The sequence below is a fragment of the Equus przewalskii genome, chromosome 18, assembly GCF_037783145.1.
Source record: "Equus przewalskii isolate Varuska chromosome 18, EquPr2, whole genome shotgun sequence".
NCBI classification, from domain to species: domain Eukaryota; kingdom Metazoa; phylum Chordata; class Mammalia; order Perissodactyla; family Equidae; genus Equus; species Equus przewalskii.
Genome location: NC_091848.1, coordinates 56,065,383 through 56,089,627, shown reverse-complemented (window position 1 = coordinate 56,089,627; position 24,245 = coordinate 56,065,383). Strand labels below are relative to the sequence as shown.

At 40.6% G+C, this 24,245-nt stretch overlaps 1 long non-coding RNA gene across 2 annotated transcripts in view; it reads right to left on the bottom strand.

Moving 5' to 3' along the window:
• Positions 1–1,883: 1,883 nt before the first annotated feature.
• LOC139076924 (uncharacterized) overlaps positions 1,884–24,245 on the bottom strand; it is a 96,298-nt gene continuing 73,936 nt past the window's right edge. For both annotated transcript variants that reach the window (XR_011528980.1, XR_011528981.1), the window contains exon 6: positions 1,884–4,741. This is a non-coding gene — a long non-coding RNA (uncharacterized lncRNA). The remainder of the gene's footprint in view (positions 4,742–24,245) is intronic.

The following is a 24,245-nucleotide window of genomic DNA, read 5'->3' as shown; positions in this document are numbered from 1 at the left end:
CCCCTCCTTGGATGTCCGCTAGTTCCACACTATCCTGTGCTTCACCCCAACTCAGTCTTCCTGGAAGCAGCCCAAACTAACCCAAATCCCTCCTTCCCCTCCCCTCAATTTCTCCTCCGTGGGGACTGTGGGTAAGAGGCCCTCCATGTAAGGACTGTCTTTCTGAGGTGTCCACACACCTTTTGAGCTTAGCCCCTACCTATAATGAATAAGAACACACTGTACACGCCATTAAACAGGCAGACTGTCCTGAGGTGAGCTTCTTGAGGGCAGGAATTGTGCATTTAAGGCTCTTGGGAAGCCAGTCCTTAGATGCTACCCAGCACACAGTAATCACTCAAAACATTTATTTTGGATAAATGGAGGAACTGTGATTTCACAATAGTTCCTGGGACCTCAGGAACAATAGATCCAACACTTGGAACTTCCTTACAACAAAGGGATTGCAATGCTGCCAGTCCCCTGCTAGCAGTCTCCCCACCAACGCCTGGTAACACAGCTTCTCCTGGAGAAGCACCAAAGGGCTGGGCTTAACACCCTCAGCTGCCACCTGGTTTCAAAGTAGGTGATGGACTCTACTCCAGTAATGGTACACTCAATGACCCTAGGACTTTCTCTTGTCCCAACACTACACAGGAGTCACTGAATTGGGGACCATCTGTTGCTCACCTTAGCTCTGTTCTCATTCCTGTCCCGTGAGAGAGACTGGAACTCTCCTCCCCCTTTGAGAAGATGACACTCAGACTCCTAGGCCTCTTCAGAACACTCCTTAGTTTGCTCTGCCAGCGTGCTACACTAAACACTCGCACACAAGGAAAAAGCATTTCCAGCAATGACCACGATCTGTATCAGTGTGGACCTGTTTTTGCAAAAGCAAAACATTTTATAAATCCAATTTAATTTTCTGATTCAATACTTAAAAGAATTCAAAAGCAAATAAGCTCATTTATGTCTTTTCATTTTAGTACCAGCTAATGTCAGATTGAATCATGATGTTAAAATGCTATTTCACACTCTTTGATGTGTGGAATTTTAAGAAAAAATATTCATACCCCTCTAGATTTTATGTCACCTCTACCAAAATTTCTTCTATTTTGCATTATTTTTCTCCACCAAATTTCAAGTCATTCTCTTCATTTTTTTCCTCTCACAACAAAATAATCATTAAATATAATTTTTCCAACAAAGCAAATCTGGCACCTTATTTCTTTATAGTTTTTTGCTAAGATCTAAAATTACAAATTCTCTCTGTACACTTCTCCAAATATTTTTAAAAAATTTTTTCTGACATTTTAAAGCAATATTTATACCACTGAGTTGAGTTTAAGTAAACAGGCCGTTGCTGGTATGGTCACATACTGTAATGTTCTTTAAGATGTACCACGCAGAGGCATCGACCTCAATGACACTCCCCAGGGGAATGAAATCAAGCACTTCTGCCAACACAAACTCACAAAGCCTCTGTTTTCTTTATGAGATCAAGGTCAAGCAAGTGGACCCAACGAAGTTAGGCATCAGGGAACATGTACGGGTGAAGGCCGGCACTCCAAAGTTTGTGTGGAAGTGAATTCAAGTATCTGAAACCAGTTTTGAAAAAAAATACTATTTCCTGATTTTAAGAAAGGCAACGTAAAGATAGGATCATAAAGCTTCTTGGCTATGTCAATACTTTATCAAAAGAACCCTGAAACTCTGAGAAATATTTCTTTAGTTTAAGCAAGGCTGGACCAACCCTACCAGGACCCTAGAGGAAACTTTTTCATTTTAGTGTTAACAGCGTAAGCCAACCTCGAGTCTCATGGATATGTTTGTGGCTCTCCCTGTAACAAGGCGAGAACAAAGGAAGGAGATACACACAGCGATCAAAGAAGAGATGGCACTTGTGAAGGGAAAGAAGGAAATGAATTTATTGAATTCTTACAATGTATCAAACATTGTTCAAGGTCTAATTTAACTCCTAACACAACTCTGCATTTGAATATCACTATTCCTTTCTTACAGAGAACAAACCAAGCTCAGAGAACCTAAGTAACTTGCCCAAGATAGCATAGGCGGTAAGGAGTGAAACCAGACTTGGAACCCGGGTCTACCTTGTTCAAAGCTCAAACTTATTCTGATGTTCTGGGGAGCAAGGGGGGCACACCACAGAATTTCACAAAGACACCTGCCTGTTGTACACCCATGTTTATAGCAGCATAGCCACAAGACCCAAAAGGTAGAAGCAACCCAAGTGTCCATCAAGGGCTGAATGGATAAACATTCTGGGGTATACACATGCCGTGGAATATTGTTCAGCCTTAAAAAGAAAGGGAACTCTGACAGGACACATGGTCAACATGGATGAAACTCAAGGCTATTACAGTAAGTGAGATAAGCCAGTCACAACAAGACAAAGACTAGATGGTGCACTTAGATGAGGTATCTAGAGCTGTGAAACTTGTCCAAACATAAAGTGAACGGTGGTGGCCAGGGCTGGGGGGAGGGGAGATGGAGACATTTCATTAGTGCAGAGTTTCAGTTTTGCCAGACAAAAAGAGTCCTGGAGATTGGTTGCACAACAACGTGAATGTACTTCTCACCAAGCAATTATACACTTAAAAATGGTTAAGACGGTAAATTTTACGTTATATTTTACCACAGTTCTAAAACATGCAAAAATCCCCGCCTGAGTTGCATTTCCCTCGCCTTTACCAATGGTTTTGCTTTCTTTTCTGCTCAGTCTTAGGCTCTTTTGCAAGGTGGGAATTGGGTCAATGAGAAAACTCCCACACAGACACTCTATCTTACAATCTGTGCAAAAGAAAAAAAATCCCAAGAAGGAAGACCTTCCTCCAGGACAGTAATCAGCCAGCTATTTCTAAAGGACGCAAATTCTTTAGTACCATTTACACAGTCCGTGGGAGCCAGGTTCCTACAGGAGTTGACATTTTAAGGTCATATCCAATGTCTGTGCCTAGTTCATGTTCCAGCCAGGGCACCTCAGAGGTTGAGAGAGACAGAGGCCACCAGTAATGCAGGGACTTCCATGGCTCTCACCGTGTGTCAGGCACAGTGCTAAGCACTCCACAAACATAAGCTCATTTAGTCCTATCAGCAACCCTAGTGGTGGTGTTATCGGTAGCTTCATTTTGTAGGAGAGCGAATTAGGACATGGAGAGGTTAAGTCACTTGCCCAAGGTCACACAGCTAGAAAATGGCAGAGCCAAAATTTGAACAAAAGCAGCCTGGTGCCAGAATTTATGCTATGTGGCTTGTCACTTGTATTTTTTGTGGGTCCCTAGATAGTAAATACACACACGGTCAGAAATTTTTTAAAAATTTAAACTTCATTGCCTTCTTTCAAACCTGCAGCCCTGCTCCCTGACTTTCTAGTAACCTCTTCGGGAGGTGACATCAAGTCTGCACGTGGCCTCTGCCGCTCCGCTTTGCCTCTCCCCGGGTCCGCCCCCAGTCCTGGTTCAAACCCCACCTCTTCATGACCCTTTGACTCCAGACTGCGCTTCCCCTTCCCCGGCGACTGTGCTGGGGGTCTTCCCGACCTATTTCTCCCTCTCTGGGCACGGCGTCCCACCGGTGACCCTGGCCCAAGCTGCCTCCACCCGCGGTCCCCCTGTCCTTACCCCCGTCCCTGCACGCTCCCCGCGTGCGCCCCGCTTCCAGCTGCCCTGCCCTGGCGCTGGGCTCGTCTCTGGGGCGCGTTTCCTGCCCCGCTCTCTTCCCGGGCCACCCTTCCAGGCCTCGGGCTCCACCACCTGGAGGTTCGGGCCCCGCCAGCAGGGCCAGGGCTCCACGTCACGCCCGGGAACGCCCCGCGGCCCCCAAACAGAAGCCAGCTCGGTCATTTTCCTTTAGGCTTTTGAAGAAAAACGTTGTAAGTATCTGGGGCCTTGGGCGGGACGGTGGGTGGCAAAGAAGGCCACTGACCAGGGCGGCCGCTTCGTCCGCGGGGCCCCCTCGCCGCCCACAAAGCTCCAACCACACGAGTCACACCGGCCCGCGGGGGCGGCGGGGAGGGTGTTGGAGTCGGGGGGCCCCGCGGTCTCCGTCCCCGCCGCTCACACCCACGCCGCACGGCGGAAGCAGGGACACAGGAGCAATGACCCTTGTGGCGTTGACCCAACACAGCTTTACGGACAGACGAGCCGGCTGGTCCCTCCGTGAAAGCGCTGGAACCTCTGTGATGTCTTCTGGCTTTAACGTGGGTTTCCGGGGACCAGAGCCCCTCTTTGCCGTTTAGACTATACTTCATTAACTCCACTCCACTGAAAGTAAAATCAAAGTAAAATAGGAAACGTGATCCCTCGCATCATGCGGCATATTCCTTCCGGCATGAGAAGGCGCTCCGACGGGACAATTATTCACTGCCCCAAACTGAGACCCATCTGCTGCTCATACTCTGCCGCAGCCGGGACTTCTCAATTTCCACAAAGAACCTTTTCCTTACCAAAGGTTCATGAAGGTTCTCCAGGCCATGCTTTGCCAAGAGTAGTTTTGAGACGGCAAAAGGAAGCTTGGTGCAGGCATGTGGCCCAGGGAGCGTGTGCACAGGAGCATGAACAGCTGAGGCTGGGGAGCCTGGTCTACAGACAACCGCCTGGGAGAAGCTTCCCCCATTTGGGACATTCTTGACTGCTCTGCTTTGTCCTCACGAGGCTCTGAGATGCTCGTTCATTAACTCATTTCTTCATCTGCTTAACAAATGTTTTGGAGGGTCTTCTTTGGGCCAGAATATTGCTAGGCCCTGGGAATACAATGGAAAGACAAAGACAGAAAGACAGACAGTAAGCAAACACTAAAAAAGAGAAGAAACAGTGTCTGCCCTTGAAGAGCTTATAAACTGGTGCATCCTGTCTTGTAGAACTCCCCACGATCATAGAAATGTTCTTTACTCTGCACTGACGGATACGGTAGCTACCGGCCACATGTGGCGGTTGATCACTCAAAACGTAGATGATGTGACTAGGAAACTGAATTTTTAATTTCATTTAATTTTAATTAATTTAAATTCAAATAGGCACACATGGCTAGCGGGTACTGTATTGGATAGTGTAGGCCTAGTGGGAAAAATACTTAATCAAATGAATGTAATATTACAACTGTGCTATGTGCTAAGAAGGACTTTAGGTACAGAGCTCTAAAAATGAATAATAGGAGGATTTGACCAAGTCAGGAAGGTCAAGAAAAACTTCTCTAAGGAAGTGGCATAGGAGGAGAAATCTGAAAGAAGAGGAGGGGTCAAGTAGATGGCGGGGGTGGGGGGGAGGCACGGGGGCAGGGGGTGGTGCGGGGGGTGGGGGACAGGGGGGCAGTGGGGGTGTCACAGAGGCAATCTGGGCATCCAGAACAAAGAGGAAATGATACTATGTAATATTAGTGTGGCTGATGCTGTTAGGGGGAATAGGGGCCAGACCTTACTAGGGCTTTGCAGGCCACATAAGGGATTTTGGTGTTCAGCCTAAGGACAGGGTTTCAAGCAAGCAGGGGCTGAGGGTTTGAGTGCATAAGAAGTGGTTGCCTTTGCATTTTGACAAGCTCCCCCTGGTTGCAGTCTGCAAAACACTCCAAAAGATAGCAAGAGAAAGCACAGGAAGATAGTAAACTGTCTATTGCAGTGGTCCACATGACGGATGATGGTAGGTAGCTTGAATCCAGACAGATGTGTGGGATATGTAAAAAGGAAAACCAACCTACCCCAGAAAAAAATTGGATATGAGAAATAAGGAAAGAAGATCCAGTCTCAAGGATGACAATGCAACTAGCACATCCTGGTGGATGGAGGTACAACTGACTGAAGAGAAAACACGGAGGGAAGAGCAGGTCCAGAGGGGATGTTATTAGTTGGATCTCCAACACGTTGAGTCTGAGATGCTCAGAGACATCCAAATGGTCTGTTGAATAGGCAGAAACTCAGAGGAAAAGTAAGGGATGAAGATAGAAATTTGGTGGGTCGTTAGTGAATAGCGTATTAGTACTTGTGTCCCCATGATAATGTAAGGTATTCTTGGCAAGTTGCCACAAATGTTTGTTAATTAATGCAGACAAGGCAGTATGTACAAGTAGAATACATCTCATGCAAAATTACAACAGTCATTTAAAAGGGAGGCGATCAGGAAGTGTGCAAATGGGGAAAAAATGCTGATGAGGTTCATTTGTAAAAGCTTCATGAGAAAGCAAAACTACCTAAAGAGATGGGGAACAGGGCATGAGAAGTTCACACACCGTGGATGCTCGTTGCAATAAGAGAGGAACGGGAGAGATGGAAGGATTCATTGCCAGCTGTGCTTCAAGTAAACTACAGGAGAACTCTGGCTCAGGTATAAAAGATAGAAACAGACCGTAGGGGAATTGGGACCAGAGGGAGTGATACCGATAGTTAACAATAGTGGGCATTTTAAAATTAATTTGTTTGGTTTCTGCTGATGGGTGATAATTATTTTTGGATACTGATAAGTTGAATAGTTAATCAAAAATGATGCCACAATACAATTGACAATACAGGTAGGAAAGTTGCTTTAGTTTTCCATCCTTTTCCCATACACTGTTTCCATCTTAGAAGTATGTCACCTCTCAGATGGGTGAAAAGAAACATCAGTTTTAAACAACCTGCTCTCAGCTGGCCATATAGGTGATGGCATTTGTCTTCCTACTACCGCATTAACTGGAGATCAATTTATTCCATTTAAAAGTCCTCCTACTGGACTATGGGCTAGTGGAGAAATAAAATATAGAAAATGGTTATAATCGCTCCAATCAACAACTTTATAACTTGCCCTGAAAATCACAACACTAAGAACACAAATCTCCATTTGCCCTCAAATAGTAAGAATTATTTTGATTGTAGCTGAGACTCTTAGAAATGTGTTCAGACTGTTTCAGGACATAAAAGAAACTGGGTCTAAATCTAATCAGAATACAAAGAAACATTCAGGTATTTCAAGCTGAGACCTTGTACTCTTTCATGCTACCAGTCTGATCCAGTCCCTTTCCTCTGCTTCCTACCCAAAAGCAACCACTAAGAGGAATGGGGCATACGTTCCTTCCAGGCCAAGCTTTTATACTATTACTCCACATGTGAGTACAAAAACAATACATATCATTGCTTTGTGTTTAGTTTACGTAAATGCTATTCTATAATATGAATCATTCTAAAGCTTGCTTTTTCATCCATCTCTGATTTACGACTTCTCCATGTTGATATGTATAGCTTTGGTTTGTTTTAATTGCTGTTAATTTGCCATCACATGAAAAGATCTATCTTATCCATCCCCCTATTGATTGATACCAGATTACTTCCAGTTTTGCACTATTACAAAAATATAGCAACAGAGATATTCTACATATCTTTCTGTGCACTTGAGCAAGATGTTCTAGATCAACATAGATAGAGCCAGATGTAGATCAGAGAGGCTGAGGCCATGACTTCACAAGATATTGGCAAATGTCTCAAAAAGTGGTGGGAGTTGTTAACATTCTTGGCAGAAGAGGATAAGATCTTTTCTACACACATCGACTCTTTGATGTTTGCCAATCAAATGGGTGTGAAGTGCTGTCTCATTTTAATCTTTTTCCCTGATTACTGGTTAAGTTAGGCATCATTTTTGTTTATCGTCTATCTGATTTACCTCTCCTTTGAACTGCTGGTTCACATCTTTTGTCCATTTTTATATTTGCTTGTTATTTTTCTCCGGAGATCTTTACATACCATATGTGTCCAGACATAAAGTGACTCTAAACATAGGGCTATCTCCCAGTGTTCCAAATGAGGAGATACAGAAAGTTTGTTCAACCCAAATGTAAAAATCTTTACTCATATAGATAAAATCATCAAATGTGTATGTATTACGCTAATGTCCTTTCAAATGTATATTTTAAATCATACATTACATAATAAATTAAAGAATATTGCTTTTTCCTTCACTCACATCTCAAATCACTTTATTCAAATTTCTAATGAGCGTATCCAACATCAGGGATTGTCACCACTGAACCACTTTTTGCGTCTTTTACAGTTTGCTAAAACAGATCATCTTTACTTCTGTTCAGATAAATTTTGAATCTGTATTTAATGCGCTCACAAGACTTTGTTCCAAGCTACCCAATACCCTTTTCTATATGATCACATACTATGTATATTGCTTTTTGTGCCAGTTATCTTGCATTTGCCCCTTCTGATAATCCCCCTTCTCTGAGATGACACCTTGTGTCTAGTGCCCACAGCAGTCCCTCTTGTTCTAAGTCCCTCAGCCTGTTTTTCTAGAGCCAGTTTTAGGAACAACATGGCCATTTCAGACTCCTGGCTTTATATGGGCGATTCTAGCTCCCTCCACACATGGTACCTACAAATCTAAATCTCCTTTCAGCTCTTGTGTCAAACCCCAGCTGTTAGGTCCATCCAGTGGGGATCTATCCATGCGCCATGTGGGTTCAGCCTTGCTTATCTGTCACTGGAAGGGATTTTTCTCTTATTTAGTTCCCTAGGGACTTCTTTGTATTTTTTGAACTATTCACTTAGAACGTGCTTTTGCTTCAAGTCTTCCCAGATATTATGTGATTGGGAGGCACTTTCTTTATCAGCTCAGTTTGTCAAACCGTGTAGAAGACATCTCTACGATGGCATTTGGAAAGGTAGCAGTGGTCAGCAGAGTAGAAAATCCTGAAATCATGGATCAGCATACTATGTGAGTGCCAGGTTTGTGAAGTTTTTGTCCCCAGAAATACAAAGGTTTTTCTCCTGGTTTAAGATGTCCCATAGGCACATACGTGAACCTGTTAAAAACAAATTGTGTCACATTTCCCTCAGATTTACAATAGGAAGAAAAAATAAACAAGAACAAAATTATTTCAGTAGTTAGGATCCTGATCCTTCCTAAAACTGGCTTTGAAAGAACACTCAAATTCACATGACACTGTTCACGTTTCCCATAACTGGAGGCAACAGCTCTTCTCTCTAGCGTGATTCTCTGCAGCTGTAATGAATGAAGCCTCTAAATCTGACTTTCTGGTGGAAATATCAGCAAAGGAAACATACTGGACTTAGGTGTTGGTTTGTTTTTCTGATTGCATGAAGAAAAAACAGTATTTAGTTGCTATTTTTTAAATATCTATATCCCAAAAAGTTCCACATTTAAAAAGTGTTTAAAGATTCCACACTTAATCAGGGTTTTAAGTATTTCAGGAAGATTATTTTTTGCTTTTAATCTTGATGACTTTTTTCAACTGTTTTCAGTAAATTAAAACACTTCCTTAACTGCCTCAAATGAAAATACATTAGAAAAGTTAAGCACAGTCATAAAACTATCTTCTCAGGATTCATATAAATTTACAGTAGGATCTTCTCAGGATTCATATAAATTTACAGTAGGATCTCAACGTATGTTGGATAACAACAAATTAGAAATTTAAATCAAAGAGTGAAAATATCTCAGCACCTCACTCCTTCACAATCTCCAGACATCAACAACTACACATTTCATAAACATCTATGAGAATTTACTTGGTTCATTTGATTATTTATTGCTACTAACAGTCATGGAAGGTCCACCCTACCCTAACTCTACCATCATCTGGAAAAGGTTATAGAGAGGCTAATAATGTAAAAGCTATCCTGTGTTGTAGGATGTCTCTCTTTGTTAAATTGAATGGTGGCTTATTAAAATTATGTTGGTTAATATGCCACAAGTGAATTCTCCCCACCTACAGTTATTCTCTGCTCCTTAAATTAATGAGGAAAATAGAATTCACTGTTCTCCATACATGTTTGTATCCATGGATTAAGTGTCCAAAAGTTTGTGTGGATAAATTCTGAGCAAGCTAAGCTCCATGGGTAAATTTACCCCATTATGTGTGGTACGTTCTAGAGTCATCACAGAAGTGTCAAAGTTAAGGAAGAATTAAGTCAAGGAGGAAAAAACAACAAGCAGTAGAGGCTTGAAGACAACTTGGAATCTAAAATCCCATCTCAAAATTTAGGCTGTGAGGCTATTCATTCTACATATTTAGTCCAGCTTTGGTATCAGCTTCTTATAATTTTTCCCATGTCTAGTGTGCATTTAGGAAACTTTTTTTTTGTTTTAAGGAACAGATGGGAGTAATCGCAGCTGAAACTCTCACCCTCCTCCTCTGGTGCTGGTCCAGTCCTTCCAAGGGCACATCTGGGCCTGGGATGGGTCCTTTTTATAGTTTTCTCAAGAGCATGTGACTAATACATTTCACATGTTTAATTAAAGGCTTTTTGTGTGCACTGTGTGTAGTGAGAACCTCGTGTGTTTCCAAGATCACATGCCTAAAGTGTGACACTGTGACCCTTTAATGCTCACTCTGAAATCAAGTTCATTACATCAGAACCAGTGGGTGGTTAGAGGAAAGGAAAGGAAGAGGAGGAAATGAAGAGTCATAAATCAAGATTGTGCCATAGAATATTACCACTGGCAGATCTACTCAGGTCAATCTATAAAACTCCCCACCTAGGACTGTCACCTTTAGAACAGGAAGGGCCCCAGAGGACATCTAGTCCAGCCTCTTCACTTTACAGATGTGGAAACCAAAGTACAAAGAGATAGTGTGATACACCCAGGACCATACAGCTTGTTCATAAATGACCCAGGACTAGAACTCAGGTTCCTAAATTGCTTCCAGTGTTCTCTTCATTATACCTCAAATATGTGGCTGAAATTTTAAAACTGGAGTTAAGAAAAGTAACTTGTGCCCCTACCATTGTTAGGCACTGTGCAATATCTTGGGATTACAAAGATAAGTAATTTGGATTCCTGCTGTCGGAGGGCTTACACTCCGAGGAGAAGGTGAAGACAAACTGATAACCACTTGGGGCAGTAACCACTGGAAGTGACATCACAAAGGGCTGAGAAAGCCCCATGGACAGAGCGGCTTCTTTCCCAGGAATTAATATTTTGTTAGATCTTGGAGGGTGAGTAGGAACTTGACAGCAAAGAAAGGCTGTTCTAGGCAGAGAACAGTAGACAAAGGAGCCTATAGGACCCGGCATGTTCCTGGAACTGAGTTGCAAGAGAGGACAGTAGGAGATGAGGTTGACAAGGTCAGTTAGGTCAAAGCTAAGGAGTGTCAATTCCATAATTTTAGCCACTTGAATCTAACAGATATTCAACGAGCAGAGATGGTATTATTGAAGAAGTTTTTTGAAAACTGGCATTGATTAAATTCTCAAGTATTCTTAAAACAGACTAGAGTGGGGAAGAGATTAGGGTCAGGGACATGCGTAGGGAACTGGTTCCTACTCATTCCAAGAAGGAAAGATGATGATAAGGAAGTAAGAGCTGCATTTTGTTTTTAAACTTCAAGGAAGTTGATAGATTTGGGCAGGGATTAGGAAAGGAAAGATACAGGAAGGGAAAGAGTGGCTGAAACACTGGGTTTTTCTCACTCGGGGAAACTGAGTGAAACCATTAACCAAGATCGAGAATAAAAGAAGAGTTAATTCTGAGAGTAAGAAAAGGAGAACTTCATTTAAGGACTCTGGAAATGGGGCATAAAGATCTAGAAATAGCTTTCTTGGCTCTATGAAGGAAATTTAGAGACATTCTGTGCAGTGTGAGGTATCTAGTCTTATAATTAATAACAGATTGGGCCCATAGAAACTAAGGCAATACTAGTTTCAGTTACCACCTACTCACAGTTGACTATATATGCAAACATAATTATAACTCACAGATTTTGAGAGTAACTATTTCCCATTTATCTAAGCACTGTCTTTCACCAGTGGCATCTAAATCAAAAAACATTGTGATTAATTAAAATATTTCAGTTCAGTTCTTAATGGCCTTTATTAGTCTCTACCAGGTATAAAAATTATACCTCATTGCTGGGAAATGCAAGGAAAATAGGACACAGTTCAAGAAATTGACGTGCTGGAGGGTGAATAATAGCAAGTATGTGTTTCCAATACGCAGAATAAAATCTGATAGGAGCTGTGAGGAGGAAGAGAAGAGCTCTTGGGAAAGAAGATAGTTTGCTGAATTATGAAGGAGGAAGAGTTTAAGAATTAGTGTTGACAATCAACATATGAGAAAGGGCATTCAAGGCTGGTCAGGTTGGAAGAAGAGTATGGAAAATATGCATAGAAGAGGAAAAATGTTAACGTGTTCAGAGAATATCACAGTTCCCCTGTGTGGTTGGGAGCATATGGTGGGCGTTCTGGCTGGAAGACTAGATTGAAGTCAGCTTGTGAAGGCCTTTGTAGGGAAATGAGGCCTAGAAATGGCAGTGATGACAAAACTTTGGGGAAAATAGTGCAGTTAATTATAATAGGGCTTTGCTCAGCCTCTGATGTGGAAGAGCTTGCCCCCCCCCCCCCCCACCAAATGACTGAGCTGTGTCACTCATGTTTCAAAGACCAGCCTAAGCAACTTCTCACAAGATTTCTTCTTTTCATGACCACACCCTAGTTTCTACTTGACCTCGACCTCCATCTCACCAAATTAGAAATATTACAAAACCTTGCTTATTGCACAAGATACATGAATTTCCCAAAGGAATCTGGAACCCAAAATGAAGTTCCTAATGTTTACTATTAAAATAAGAAGAATAAAAGTAGTAATAGCTAGTGTTAGAGCACTTTCTTTGTACCAGGAGCATACCGATTGTGTTATGTTGGTTGGTTTGCCCTTACAACAATCCTTTGAGGAAGATGTGTTATCGTAGCAGTCTTACCAGTGAGGAAGGTTTCAATGATCTCTCCAGCTCTGAGTGGCTTGAGAGTGAGATCACCAGCGTTACAGCCCCGGACTGCCTGACCTAAAAGCCCTGCTCTTTTCCTTATCCCACACTTGGCAGCCACTCCTCTACGACACCGGAACAACTGTTAAGGCATTCTCCTTCCCAAATTCTCATTTTAGTAACCCTCTGTAACCCAAGATAGCAGGGGCTTATAAAAACACGCAAGTGGAGGCATGTTGCATCTTCTGAAGTCTTTAAGAGGCAGGAGTGAAATAAAGGAAGAGGCAAGGAGACCAGTGCACTTTTCAAGAAGTGCCCTGGCGAAAGAACGACAGTTCTTCTCTAATGATTCAGGAATTAACTTCCTTCTGATCAGTGAATTCAGCTGAAAGACAAGAGAAAAGCTAGCAGAGCCATTCTAAACCAGTGATTCACTGATGCTGGAAATCTGGCTAGGAGATATCTAATAAAAACAACCCACTTCAGTTTAAGACATGAGATATTTACTCCACACCCAGATGAATAGTACAGGGGATGGAGAGGAATTTTAAACGGTTTTTTCCAAACACAGAACCTGGTCAGACTTCTCCTCTTTCAAGGATGAGTAAAGCAATATTAAATAACATGAAGAAAAATGTACTGCCTTAGGGATACAGAATATCCATGTAAAATGATTTATGGTAAGAAACTGAAGCTACCTTTGGAAATTATCTACTTTTTATTTTTGTTAAATAAAAGCAAAACTGCGTTTTTTTGAAATGTAAGTCAACAGATGAGTTCAAGGTAGAATAAATTCTAAGATTAAAACTAAAAGGGAATTGACTATTATAAGGAAAGTATGCATTAAATTAACAGGAAAACCTTGTACTCTCATGACCAATTCTCTTGCCAAAACCAATCATAAAAACTGACTAAAAGACATAAAAAATGTTTGAAGACATCAGAGAGCAACCAAGCCAATCAGGAGTTGAGGGACAAAGACCCCACAGAACAGAAGGGCAGACCTAGGCGAAGCCACTCTGCTGATTGGTTTTTCCCACAGGGGTGTTGGTGACTTGGACCGTTATTTGTAAACAAAGAAGGGGACTGGGGCTTGCAGCCATTTAACCAGGCTGGGGAGACATAGAACAAAGGGGCCAAAACATAACAGGGAGGAAGGAACAACAGAGAGGACAAGCCAAAAGGCTGGAGCAACTTGCCCTTGAGGCATTTGCCAACTTCTAAGCCTTTCCCACACAGAGGGAGAGCTGAAAACCCAAGCAAAAAAGCCCCGTAGGGATGCCAAAGTATAAAACCAAGATTCCAGCAGTCTGTCAGCGCTAGAGAGACGGAAGTTGGAATTCATGACCCATCAAGGTGAGGGGGCTTAGTAAACACACTGGGCTTTGAATTGAGATGTAAAAGAAAAGCAAGTCATAAGCATTAAAAATTCCCCATATTATTAAAATGTCAATAATAAAAAGCAAACATGCAAAAGATTAATTAAGCAAAATAAAATTCAGATCCCTATATGCCAAAACGTATGGGGTTATAGCTTTATAAACTGCTATTAATAAAAATATTGACCTTGAAGAATGAGAATAAATGAATGAAACATTCAATTATAACATTAAAACTATATTAGAAGCAGAAACTTATAAAAGCAAAAATAGAGGGAGAAAGCAATGAAATTACCAAAAAAAAAAAAAGAAGAATTGATAGATATATCTAATTGACATACAACTAAAGAGTTAGTTCTTTTTATCGTTAAGTATGATGCCAGCTGTGGGCTTGTCATAGATGGCCTTTATGTTGAGATATATTTCTTCTATACCTAATTTGATGAGAGTTTTTACCACTAAATTATGTAGAATTTTGTTTAATGCTTTTCCTGCCTCTGTTGGGATGATCATATGATTTTTATTCTTCATTCTGTTAATGTGGTGTATCACATTTACTGATTTGTGTATGTTGAACCATCCTTGCATCTCAGAGATAAAACCCACTTGATCATAGTATTTGATCTTTTTAATGTGCAGTTGAATCTAGTTTACTAGAATTTCAACAAGAATTTTTGCATCTATGTTCATAAGGATGTTGGCTTCTAATTTTCTTTCCTTGTAGTGTCCTCATCTGGCTTTGTCATGAAGGTAATGCTGGCCTTGTAAAATGAGTTTCAAAATGTTCCCTCTTCTTCAATTTTTTGGAGGAGTTTGAGAAATATTAGCATTAATTCTTCTTTAAATGTTTGGTAAATTCTGCTCTGAAGACATCTGGTCCTGGGTTTTTCTTTGTTGGGAAGTTTTTGATTACTGATCCAATCTCCTTGATCTGTTTAGATTTTTTATTTCTTCATGATTCAGTCTTGGTAGCTTGTATGTTTCTAGGAATTTATCCATTTCTTCTAAGTTATCCAATTTTTTGGTGTATAATTGTTCATAATAATGTCTTAATTCTTTGTATTTTTGTAGTGTCTGTTGTAATGTCTCCTATTTCACTTACAATTTTATTTATTTGAATTCTCTCTTTTTTCTGGGTAAGTCTAGCTAAAGGTTTGCCAATTTGATCTTTTCAAAAAACCAACTCTAAGTTCTGTTGATCTTTCCTATTGTCTTTCTGGTGTCTATTTCATTTATTTCTTCTCTGATCTGTATTATTTCCTCTCTTCTTCTAACTTTGGGCTTAGTTTGTTCTTCTTTTTCTAGTTCCTTGAGGTATAAAGTTAGGTCATTTATTTGAGATCTTTCTTTTTTCTTACTGTAGGTGTTCACTGCTATAAGCTTCCCTCTTAGAACTTCCCTCTTAGAACTGCTTGTGCTGCATCCCATAATTTTTAGTATATTGTGTTGTGGTTCCCTTTTTTTTTTTCTTTTGCTTTTCCCCTAAGATCAGGAACAAAACAACGGTGCTCACTTGCAACACTTCTATTCAATATAGTACTGGAAGTCATAGCCAGAATAATTAAGCCAAAAAAAGGAAATTAAAAGCATCCAAATTGGAAAGGGAGAAGTAAAATTGTTTCTGTTTGCAAATGACATGATCTCATATATAGAAAACTCTAAAGACTCCACCAAAACACTGTTATAAATAATAAACTAATTCAATAAAGTTGCAGGACACAAAAATAACATAAAAAATTAGTTCCATTTGTGCTAACAAAGAATGATCTGAAAAAGAAATTAAGAAAACAAATTCATCTACAATAGCATCAAAAAGAATAAAATTTTAGGAATAAATTTAATCAAGGAGGTGAAAGATCTTTACTCTGAAAACTATAAAATATTAGATGAAATAAATTGAAGAAGACAAATAAATGAAAAGATATCCCATGTTCATGGATCGGAAGAATTAATATTGTTAAAATGTCTATAATATGCAAAGCAATCTGCAAATTTAATGCAATCCCTATCAAAATTGCAATGGCATTTTTCACAGAAATAGAAAAACAATCCTAAAATTTGTATAAAAGCACAAAAGACCTTAAATAGTCAAAGCAATCTGGAGAAAGAAGAGCAAAGCTGGAGCTATCACACTCCTGAATTCAAACTATATTACAAAGCTACACTAATCAAAACAGTATAGCACTGGCATAAAACCAGACATGTAGACAAATGTAATAGAATTGAGATATCAGAAATAAACCCACAGATATATAGTCAACTAATCTTTGACAAGGTCACCAAGAATAAACAATGGGGAAAGGATAGTCTCTTCAATAAACAGTGTTGGGAAAACTGGATATCCACATGCAAAAGAACAAAATAGGTCTCTATCTTACACCACTCATAAAAATTAACTTAAAATAGAATAAAGACTTAATTGTAGGAACTGAAACCATAAAACTCCTAGAAGAAAACATAGGCAGTATACTCTTTGACATTGGTCTTAGCAGTATCTTTTTGCATATCTTTTTGCCTTCTCCTCAGGCAAGTGAAATGAAAGAAAACATAAACAAATGTGACGACATAAAACTAAAAAGCTTCTGCATGGCAAAGGAAACCATCAACAAAATGCAAAGACAACCTACCAACTGGGAGAAGATATTTGCAAATCAAATATGTATAAGGGGTTAATATCCAAAATATGTAAAGAACTCATACAACTCAACAACAACAAAATAAACAACCTGATCAAAAAATAGGCAGAGAGGGGCTGGCCCCGTGGCCAAGTGGTTGGGTTCGCGCACTCCGCTGCAGGTGGCCCAGTGTTTCGTTGGTTCGGGTCCTGGGCGCGGACATGGCACTGCTCATCGGGCCACGCTGGGGCAGCGTCCCACATGCCACAACTGGAGGGACCCACAGCAGAGAGTATACAACTATGTACCGGGGGGGCTTTGGGGAGAAAAAAGGAAAAAATAAAATCTTAAAAAAAAAAAAATAGGCAGAGGATCTGAACAGACATTTTTACAAAGAAGATATACAGATGGCCAACAGGCACATGAAAGGAAGCTCAATATCACTAATTATTAGGGAAATACAAACCAAAACCACAATGAGCTATCACCTCATACCCAACAGAAAGGCTATTATTAAAAAGACAAGAAATAATAAGTGTTGGAAAGGATGTGGAAAGAAGAGAACCCTCATACATTGCTGGTGGGAATGTAAGCTGGTGCAGTACGGAGATTCCTCAAAAAATTAAAAATATAACTTACCATATCATCCAGCTATACCGCTTATGGGTATTTATTCAAAAAACTCAAAAATGCTAATCAATAAAGATATATGCACCCCCATGTCGATTGCAGCATTATTCACAATGGCCAAGACTTAGAAGCAGCCTAAGTGCTCATCAATAGATGAAAGGAAAAAGGAGATGTGATATATACACAATGGAACACTACTCAGCCATAAAAAGAGATGAAATCTTGCCATTTGCAACAACATGGATGAACCTTGAGGGTATTATGATAAGCAAAATAAGTCAGATGGAGAAAGATAATTACCATATGATTTCACTCAGATGTGGAAGATAAGCACACACATGGATATGGAGAACAGAATGGTGGCTACCAGAGAGGAAGGGGGTGTGGGGAGGGCAAAAAGTATAAAAGGGCTCATGTGTATAGTGATGGATGGCAACTAAACTTGTGGTGGTGAACACAATGTGGTCCATACAGAAGTCAAAATATAAAGATGTGCACCTGAAATTTATATAATGTTATAAATCAATGTTACCTCAATACAAAATAAGAAAATAAAAATGAAAGTTAAAGACTAAAAGAAAAGAAATTGCAACAAATAAACATAAAAGCCAGCAAATTTTACCCAGAATTAGGAGGAAGGGAATAAAGGAAAGCAGAAATTAATGAAATAGGAAAGCATTTGATAAGAAGCTTAAACAAAATCTAAACTGAATTGTTTGAAAGACTAATAAAATTTTTAAATTTCTGATGAGGGTGGTCAAAAAGAAGAGAAAAGGCTTAAATATACAATATCAGGAATGAAAATGGGACAACACTAAAGATTCTACAGACGTGACAATAAGAGAATATCAGGAATAAAATTTATGCCATTAAGTTTTAAAATTTAGATGAAATGGAAGATTCCCAGAAAATACAACTTACTAAAATTCACATAAGAATACAAACTCTGGATCAATAACCTGCTTTAGTTTGTGTATTTCATTTGTAATTTTAAACCTTCTCCCCTTCTCCCAAAAATATTCCAGGCCCAGATAGCTTTACTGATGGATTTTACCAACCATTTTAAAGAAATAGTCTTTTTAAAAAAATTTTTTTTAATTTTTTTTTTTTAAAGAGTGGCACCTGAGCTAACAACTATTGCCAATATTCTATTTTTTTCTGCCTTTTCTCCCCAAGTCCCCTCAGTACATAGTTATATATTTTAGTTGTGAGTCCTTCTAGTTGTGGCATGTAGGACGCCACCTCAGCATGGCCTGATAAGCGATGCCACATCCACGCCCAGGATCTGAACCGGCAAAACCCTGGGCCAATGAAGGGGAGCACATGAACTTAACCACTCAGCCACGGGGCCGGTCCCAGAAAAAAATGCATTTTATACAAAGTCTTCCAAAGAATAGAAAAAGGCGTGCTTCCCTTCTTTATGTGAGGTCAGTACAACCTTGATGTAGGCCAATCTTACTCAAAGCCACAGTTGCAAAAAACTCAAACAAAATTTTAGCTAACTGATATAGAAAGAAGGTAATATATCATGGCTAACTTGGGTTTATTCCAGGAACACAGGGCTGGTTTAATATTCAAAAATCAAGTCACCACAATAGCACAATAAACGAAACTTATTCGATCATCTCAATAGATGCAAAAGAGCATTTGATAAAATTCTACATGCAACTCCCTGTCAACGAGGAATAGGATCTCTTAGAGGATATCTAGTGTGGAAAAAACTGCAGCAGATGTCAGGCCCCAAATGGTACAATGCTGAAAGCTTTCTCCATGGATCAGGAGCAATGCAAGGACGTTCACCATCTCCATTACTATTCAGCTTTGTACTGGAGGTTCTAGCCAATGCAACAAGGCAAGAAAAAGAAGTAGGAGGCTTAAAGGTGAGGACAGGAAGAAATAAAACAGTCATTATTGCCTTATGATCTGCTTGTGCATATACAGAAGAATCTGCAATAAATTTTGAGGATAAATAAGTTAGTTTAGCAAGGTTGCCAAATACAAGATCAATATAACAAAAATCAATTGCATTTCTATATGAACAGCAAACAGAAATTGAAATATTTAGAGATGCCATTCATAATAGTATCAAAAATATCAAATTCCTAGAATAAATCCAGCAAAAGAAGTGAAAAATCACCACCACATTTGACAGAAAATAAAGACCAAGTAAGGGGTAGACTACTTCTTAAATAGAAAACTCAATAGTCAATACATCAGTTCTCCCCAAATTGGCCTATAGTCAATAAAATCCTAATCAAAATCCAACAGAATTTTGTGTGTGTGTAATTTGACAAGCTGAATCTAAAATTTATGTGGAAATACAAAGGGCTTAGAATAGCCAAGATGCTCTCTAAAAAAAAAAGTTAGAACAACTTACTCTGTCAATAAATATTAATGTATCTACATAATTAAGATCATATGGAATCAACAGAAAGATATGCAAATAGACAAAAATAAAGAGCTCAAAGTCCGACACAAGTGTGTATATATACCTAATTTATGACAAAAATGGTGCTACAGGGCAATGGAGAAACAAGCTTCTCAACAAATTGTTCTGGGCAATTGGATATGGGAAAAAAACACTAAGACTGACCCATACCTCACACTACACAAACACACAGAATAAGTCCCAGCTGGATTGAAGATCAAAATGCGAGAGACAAACCAAATAAGCTTCTAGAGTTGCTCTGTCTGACATGGGAGCCACTAGCCACATATGGCTATTTAAATTAATTAAAATCAAATACGGACATAGACAGTATAGTTTTCTTCATATAACATTTTTTTAAAAGAAGGTAAAGCCAGAGGGGTAGAAGTCAGGAAAGCGGTTTATTTAGGAGAAGGAAAAAGTGTTTGAGGGGCACATGGAGGCAGCTTCTGGGACGCTGGCAACCTGCTTCTTGACCTTGGTGTTCACGTGGGTACTTGCTTTGTGTTATAAACACGTTACCTACGCTTTGAGCACTTTTATGTATGCATTTTACACTATATAATTACTATATTAAAAATGTTTGAATTTTAAAAATAAAATGAGGAGGGCCAGCCCTGGTGGCCTAAAGGTTCACCTCAGTGTGCTCTGCATCAGCGGCCTGGGTTCGGTTCCTGGGCAGAGACCTGCACTGCTCTGTTAGTGGCCATGCTGTGCTACGCCCACATACTAAAAAATAGAGGAAGATTGGCACAGATGTTAGCTCAGGGTGAATCTTCCTCAGCAAAAAAATAAATAAAATAAAATAAAATAAGGAGCCCAAGAAGTAACGGGGTTGCTCTAGTTGAGGTGAACGGGGGACAGCGTTTAGCTCAGTTGCTTAGTCTCACTGCCATCTCCACACCTCGGGGCATATCCAAAGAGCCCTGATCTCCTTGGAAGGCAGTGCAAAGCATGGATACACTGTTCATTCTTTTCACGAATAGTTGAGATCCTACTATTGGGTGCATAGAAGACACAGCAAGGAGCAAAGCCAGGCCCCAGCCCTCGTGGAGCTTCATTCTTGCATGACACCGAAATGTGAAAAATCAATACCTTAGCGCATTCTCTCGAGAGGAAGTGTGGTTGATAGAGAATTCGAGTTTGGAAATGAAAGAATTAAAGGGAATTTATGCCCACAGAAGAAATTTCGGCATGGCATTGGCCTGATCTGATGCTTTCCAGAGAGTATTTATAACCCGGATTTCTTTATAAGTATTTCTTTATTCATTCCATAATATTCGAGGGCCAACCATATGCCCAACACTGTAGAGAGCCTTGGGAATACACAACAGTGGATAACATGGGGATGTCCCCAGCTCTCAGAGAGCTTACGGTCCAGAGAGTGTGACGAGATTAAACAAAGCACACAATCTGTAATTCAACTCAAGAAAAGAACCAAGGTTAGACACTATGCTGCTCTTACTGGCTGATGCCTCTATCTGATCTGATATGTTGAACTTGACACTCAGAAACACCCGGATAAAAGCAAAAAATTCTGATACATTTCAGTCTGTCAAGCAGTTTTACCTAAGGCAGCTTTTAAAAATCCTGATGGCTTGGACACACCCAAGACCCAATAAATCAGACTGGGGTGGAACCCAAGCGTCACTGATTCCTAAAGCTCCCACGTGATTCCAATGTGCAGCCAAGGGTGAGAATCACTGATTTAGGGGCAAGTTTACGCTGTATACTTTTAGTTTCTTTTATATTGACTTGTAAAACTATTTTCTGTCCAATTAAATATTTCAGTGCCTTTTAATTCTGATGCCTTCTTAGTCACAGAAAATATTTCTGCTTCATTACCAAGTGCAAAACTTCAGAGTGGGCACATACTCCGAGCTAAGTAGCTGGAATGTGAGACTGACCATTTCAGACAATCTCAAGGAAACAGGAAGCAAGTTATTTACTTAATATTGATTTCAGGTATTACTTAACTGCATGCTTCAAACTTCAATATGGTTACATGTGAAGCTAACCAAGAGTCACGTGTTTCTGTCCCTCTTGTTTTGGAGGAGTGTGGCTTCAGTGACTGTCGGTGCCACACGCCCCTATGATGAAAGCTTAATATCACCACGTTAGAGCAAAAAATTGGGCTACGTAAAATATTACGCTGGTCCTCTACAACCCTCTTTATGTAACAGGATTTATCTAATATGTGTATGGACGAGGGACAGATGTTAGGGTTCAGAGAACCCCTCCAAGGACGGTGGAAAGAATGTAAAAAGTCTTATTATTAGGTAGGCTCAGGAACTAACACAAACAGAGACCAGGGGCTTTCCAGAGTTTTCCTCCGTTATTTTCCCCCGTTGATTTTAAGGCTGTCTTAGGCTGTGATGTTTGGAGAGCAGCCTGCTGGCCTCCAGAGCCAAGGGCAGGCCGTCTGCCTCCAAGTGCACTGGGCTCCAATTATGATGCCATAGGGATTTCTTTTTTTGGATAAAACAAAGTCCTGCCATTTTGCTCTCAAGTTTCTAAGTTTCCTTTGCTTTAGGACCCTCCCGACAGCAGCAGATCTTGCGATGATGTATTTACATTCTGAACTCACAAGGAAGGCTTTCAAAGGCTCCCTTATCCCAAGTTAATCACTCAAAAATAAACCCATAGGAACAAGTCTGCAGTAGCAAAGAGGTCTCTGCAAAGCAAAGGTACATGAAGGGATTCCTTAAGGCTCCAGGAAAAATAGCAGTCTCTTTGCTAATTAGGGAGTGATTTCACAACATTGAGAAAGGAATAAACCAAAGATACATCATTCTTTGAAACTATTTTGGCTGCTTATATCCAAGCGTCAAGAAACTGCAGAACCATGAAAACTGATCCAACAAATCATGCAGCAACTACCCTTTGCAGGCCCCACATTAGGAGAAAAGGTTACAAGAGAACCAAGGAGCAGAAGCCTGCTGAATAAGAGAAGACATGAGTGACCTCCTAGGGAAAGAGAAGTCATCCAGCAATCTTGTATCACCAGCTTCCTTTGCTTTTTGTCCTCTTGGGAGCTCATGAGTTTTCACACAGAACAATGTCCTCCCCATCCCCACCCAGGCTGGTAACTGGCCTTAAAATCTCTCTAGTTTAAAAGCTCAATTTGGGGCCGGCCCTGTGGCCAAATGGTTAAGTTCACGCGCTCGGCTTCGGTGGCCCAGGGTTTCACCACTTTGCATCCTGGGTGCCTACCTAGCACTGCTCATCAAGCCATGCTGAGGTGGTGTCCCACACAGCACAACCAGAAGAACCTACAACTAGAATATACAACCATGTCCTGGGGGACTTTGGGGAGAAGAAGGAAAAAAAAAAAGTTTGGCAACAGATGTTAGCTCAGGTGCCAATCTTTAAAAAAGAAATTTTAAAACAAAGCTCAATTTAATTTCCAGCTTTTTAAACTCCATCAAGTTCTCTTCTTCTGGAACTGAATGGGAGAAGGTTTTATGATTCCCTTGTGTATTTATGGTCAGTTGCAAAGAATGGAAACCAACTCTACTTGATTTAAGCAGAAAAATAATGATGCTAAAGGATATTGGTATCTCACATTTATAGGGAAGGCTGGAAAATCAGGCTCAGAACAGGCAGAAACAAAAGAAAGCGCTGTAGCCGTAGCCACGCCAGGGTCGCGCAGTCTCCACCCTGTTCCCGGCCCCTGCACTGGACCCCGCTCCCCAGACCCTCCTGCTGCTGCTGTCAGAGAGCCCCTCCCTGTCCATCCTCCAGCTCTGCCTCAGGAGCTCCGAATGGAACATCCCAGGCCACTCTCTCTGATTGACCTTGTTCCACAGGAACTGGAGAAGCAGTTTCTGAGAATTTTCTGCTTTTACAGTGGGAGGTGGGGTCTGCTGTCCATCAAGACCTTCGTGGCAGGGAATTTTCAAAATATAGGTAAGAAGGTAAAATGCTGGAAAGCTTAAAGTTTTTTTAAAAGAGCAACAAACAGGCCCTCTTCCACAAATTCCAGGTAATTCATTCAAGGAATGTGTCATGGCATATTCTCTTTTCCTGACACTCTAAGGGAAACTGGATTTTGATGGCCATTCTTAAGTAAATAGCATGCCTAACTTCACATGGAAGTCCAAACTTGTATAACCCGAACACCGCTCTCTGGATGTCCTCTACCAACGCTGAACTACAGAATATTTTTCTGGGTGATCTTTCCCTATGCACTATGACCTGGCCTCCACTTCACGCTCAACTCCCTGCGTTATTTTGAAATCTAGCTCACCATTCAGAGCCTTCCAGCTCAGGGGGAAGGACCCCAGGTCTCACTGCTGGGTGAGGTATCATTCTCTGCGTCTTGCCCTCCTCCACTGGCCCAAGAGCCATGTCCAGTGCACTTTGAGTCCTGCCCTCATCAGCCCTCTGACAATTTACCCTTCTGTGAGTACTGTTGCTGAGTTGCCATGATGTTACATGTAAGCAGATTTGTCAAATAGAGAAAGGTCACCTAAATCAAAGTTCCCCACTTTAAAAAGTAAC